This window comes from Saimiri boliviensis, chromosome 4 (genome assembly GCF_048565385.1).
Source record: "Saimiri boliviensis isolate mSaiBol1 chromosome 4, mSaiBol1.pri, whole genome shotgun sequence".
NCBI classification, from domain to species: Eukaryota; Metazoa; Chordata; class Mammalia; order Primates; family Cebidae; genus Saimiri; species Saimiri boliviensis.
The window spans coordinates 138402086-138406133 of record NC_133452.1 but is presented as its reverse complement, the minus strand read 5'-3'; the positions used below and the strand labels follow the sequence as shown (position 1 = coordinate 138406133).

Genomic DNA, 4048 nt, shown 5'->3' with positions numbered 1-4048 from the left:
CCAGCATTCAAGCAATGTTGTCAACTAGGCAATAAAATGTTCTACTGAATGTTTCTTCTTTGTCCTGATTACTGCATACACTGGTAGCAACTTTGAAATGAGAAAAGCAGCTTACGCTTCCTTTATTTTCTGTTTAAAACAGAACAGAAAACAAACTGAAACATAAGCCCTGTGATACACTAACGATTTTAAAGAACATCAATTTTACAAGCAAAAGACTAAGAACAGAAAGTGTTTACAGATACAGGACAAAAATGGTGAGCTGTCTGTAGATGCTCACAGGGTTTTGCAGTGGTACTCAGCAGAAGTCACTTTGTAATCACTGGCAGTAAAGACAGATGCAGAATTTTTTTTGCCAGATATTTTAGGAAATCATGCATATAGCCCAACAATAATGCAAGGCTTTTCTCATCAAGGGGTGTATAGGCCAACATTGCTCCAATTCTTACAAATAATCTCAGTAAGTGTGGTGCTCCATAAACCTGGGACATTGGTACAACAGGATGAGCCAAAAGGATTTCAGCATACTGGGGCCTCTCAAATTTGTAGAGCAGCTGAGTGCCCAACATCACATTGAAATAGTCTTTTATTCCTGCCACAACTTCATTAACCACATATTCCTTATTATCAGCATTTTCCTGCGATTTCTTGCAGTTTGCATACTCCTCCAGAATTGCATCTACATTTTTCTTAGCAGGGAGTTGGAACAGCTGCTTCTGCCTGGTAACTAAGTACCAGTCCTCAACAAACCATGGTTTTAATTCTTCAGGAATCTTCACTTTAACTTCCATTCTATTCTTAAATGCCTCCTTGCTTTCAACAGTGGGGTCAGCCTGGGCCCTTTTCTTCCGAGGGGGCTGAGGTGCTTCACTGGTACTGCCACCGTCTCCGTTTCCGGGAGTCTTCTGTTTGTTCTTTCTGGTCTTCCTCACGAATCCTGAAGGGGAGTTCTCTGCAGAGCGACTCCCCCCATCTTCCTGGGAGAGATGGTTCCAGATTTTTCTGTTGGAGACCAGCTGTCTTCTTTCCTGAGGAGGCCCCTCTTATCTTACTTCTCTGCATGTTGCCTCTAGTTGGTTTTTTAAAGTTTTCTTCTGCAGATTGTTGTCCACAAGGTTGAGAACCCTGCTTTCTGGAACTCATTCAACCCTGTTTTTATTCCAACCAACAATCTTCCTTCTTTCCCTTTCAAGAACTCCTAGTGATTTCCCAGATGAAATCTTATAGATCTTCTAGGATGGTCTAGAAGGGTGAAGTGGGAGATACAACCCAAGATTTTGTAATCAGGAAAGGTTCTGCAATCAGGATCAGATCTCCTGATCCTTACTATACAGCAAACTTAGCTTTTTGGATGGTGACCTGAAACGAGAATCCAGATCTTCCCAGCAGCTGACATGTGATCCGAGGCATGTAGTTTTATGGGGCTTTTACCATGCCACATTCCCCACTTGTTTTATTTTCAGTAATTAAATAATTGATTCCCCCAACAGGTTAGTATTGTTTGTTGGTTCTATGGGCTCATATTGAGACCTTAATATTAATTTTATGGAGTCTACCCTACATTTTTATGAAACAGAGCAGTTGGTTTAGGAGACAGGGGCCTAATGTGAGCCCCAGTAGGAGTAGGGCCAAAGGTCCCACCAGGCCCATAAGGAGGGAAGTGAGCCAAGGAGACCAGGAAAACAGTTTTAGGTATCAAATTTCTGAAGCCTCTCAAAGTTGATTTCCGGTTTTGAGATTCTGTCTCACCAAGGAGAGGCTCTTTTGGATGAGGCCTTACTTATTAGCATAGAAGCAACATTGTTCATTAAGGGTGGCACATAACCCCCCTTGTTTTAAGAGTAGTAAATCTAGTTCTCACCTATTTTGGAGAATGATTTCAGCCAAAGACTCAGCCTAATCAGTGAGTTGAAAAATACAATTTTCCAAGTGGTTTAGATCAGTATCTATGTGCTCACAGAGAGTTTAAAAATTTTGGTCCTCCATTATAAGAGCTGATATTCCAACTGTGGTGGAGCCAGCAATACCTAATCCAACCAGTAGAGGGATGATGATAGGGATTTACAGCACTAGGGTGGCAAGAGTGGTAACCGCAAAGAGCACACAAGTCTTAGCTTTAGTGAATCAGGGGATGAGTGTTTGATGCTCCATTGTCCTTCCGGTAGGGCAGTCTTGACATGGGTGTGATGAATCCAGGCCGTTAGTCCAGCCACCTTGAGTGCAGTGGTTGTGGTCAGGATAACCATGTAGGGTCCCTTCCAACGGGGAGTTAGGCCAGAGGTGGCAAATCTTTTAACAAAAACAGAGTCTCCAGGCTGGAAGGCGTGTCTCAGTTGGTCTTTGAGGTCCAATGGCGTGGGATGGGTGTCTTTAATGAGCTGGTGTATCTGGGATTGAACAGACTGGAGCTCCTTTAAAGACTTAAGGAGTGTATAATTATGGACTTCCACATGCATGTTATCCATGGGTCTGGGGAGTAAGGCAGGGGTCTTCCCAACATGATTTCAAAAGGGGAGAAGCATTTCTGATAGGGTGTGCACCAGATGCAAAGGAGGACAAAAGGAAGCAGGCTGACCCAATTTTCACTTGTTTCTTAGATAAACTTTGTTAGGGTTTCTTTTATGGTCCAGTTCATTCATTTGACTTGCCCTGAACTCTGGGGACCATAGGCACAGTGTAATTTCGAGGATATACCCAGGGTCTTAACTAGGCCCTGATAAATTTGTGCAGTAAAGGCAGGCCAATTGTCTGACCCCAGTGTTAGAGGGGGGTCAAATTGAGGAAAAAGGTTCTGTAATAGTTTTTTTCTGACCAGCAAAGCCATCTGGGACCTAGTGGGGAAGGCTTTGACCCATTCAGAGAACATATCTATAAACACGAGGAGGTTTTTATAGCCATTTTCTGGGGGTTTTATTTCATTGAAATCTACTTCCCAGTGCTCCCTAGGGCTAGCCACTCTGAGTCTTACTTCTACCTGGCTAGACCTGTTCCCTCCCAGATTTACTTGGGCACATACATCACACCAAGTAGTAATTTTCTTGATAAGTTCATGTAAATGGGGAATGTAGTATTTGGCTCTTAGCATCTCATTTAATTTGGTATGTCCTAAGTGAGTGGCCAGGTGTGTGTCCTTAACTAGGGCCCATCCTAGAGCCTCAGGGACCATAATTCCTGTGTTCAGTAGAATCCACCATCCTGTGGAATCTTTTGTGCCCCCTTGTTTTTTTTTAGCAAAGTTTTCTTCATCAGGTGAGTACGTAGGGGTAGGGGGCAGGTTTGGGGCCAGCAGAGTTACAAGAAGAGTCAAAGGTTTTACTGATTCTATGGCTGCCTGTCTGGCTTTTAGGTCAGCCGCCCTATTTCCCCTTGCCTCTGGCGAATTTCCCTTAAGGTGTCCTTTGCAGTGTATTAATTCCACTGCCTTGGGCTTCAATATAGCCTCTAGTAGGGCTAGGATTTCTTCTTTGTTTTTGATGGTTTTTCCCTCTGAGGTAAGTAGTCCTCTTTCTTTATAAATGGCTCCACATACATGAGCTGTAGCAAAGGCATTTTGGCTATCTGTATAGATAGTAACAGTTTTTCCCTCCGCCCAGGCTAAGGCCTTTGCCAGAGCTGAGTTCTGCCTTGTGGGCCGAGGTTCCATGTGGAAGAGACTGGGCCCAGATAACCCACTCAAGGGTGACTACGGCTGCCCAGCATACCTGACTCCATTTACCATGAAACTGCTGCCATCCGTATACAGTACCCCCTCTGGATTCTGCTGGGAGACATCGGTGAGATCTGGTCCTGCAGGTGTAGGACGTCCATCTTCTGTTGGCAGTCATGTATGGCCTCTTCCAGCTCGCTGTCTGGTAGCAGCGGGGCGGGGTGTAAAACTGTAATCTTTAAAACTTTATGTGGGGCTGGTCCAAAAGTAAAGTCTGATATTGAACTATGGGCATTTGACATCCATTTTCCCGGATCTCCACAGAGTAATGACTCCACTGCTTGGGGTGTACTAAGTTTAACTTCTGCCCCAAGGTTAGTTTGTCTGCCTCCTTGACTAACA

The 4048-nt window shown here is 44.1% G+C and overlaps 1 pseudogene; it reads right to left on the bottom strand.

Moving 5' to 3' along the window:
- Window positions 1-276: 276 nt before the first annotated feature.
- Window positions 277-1396, bottom strand: LOC101053730 (mortality factor 4-like protein 2; annotated as a pseudogene).
- Between the last annotated feature and the right edge of the window lie 2652 nt (window positions 1397-4048).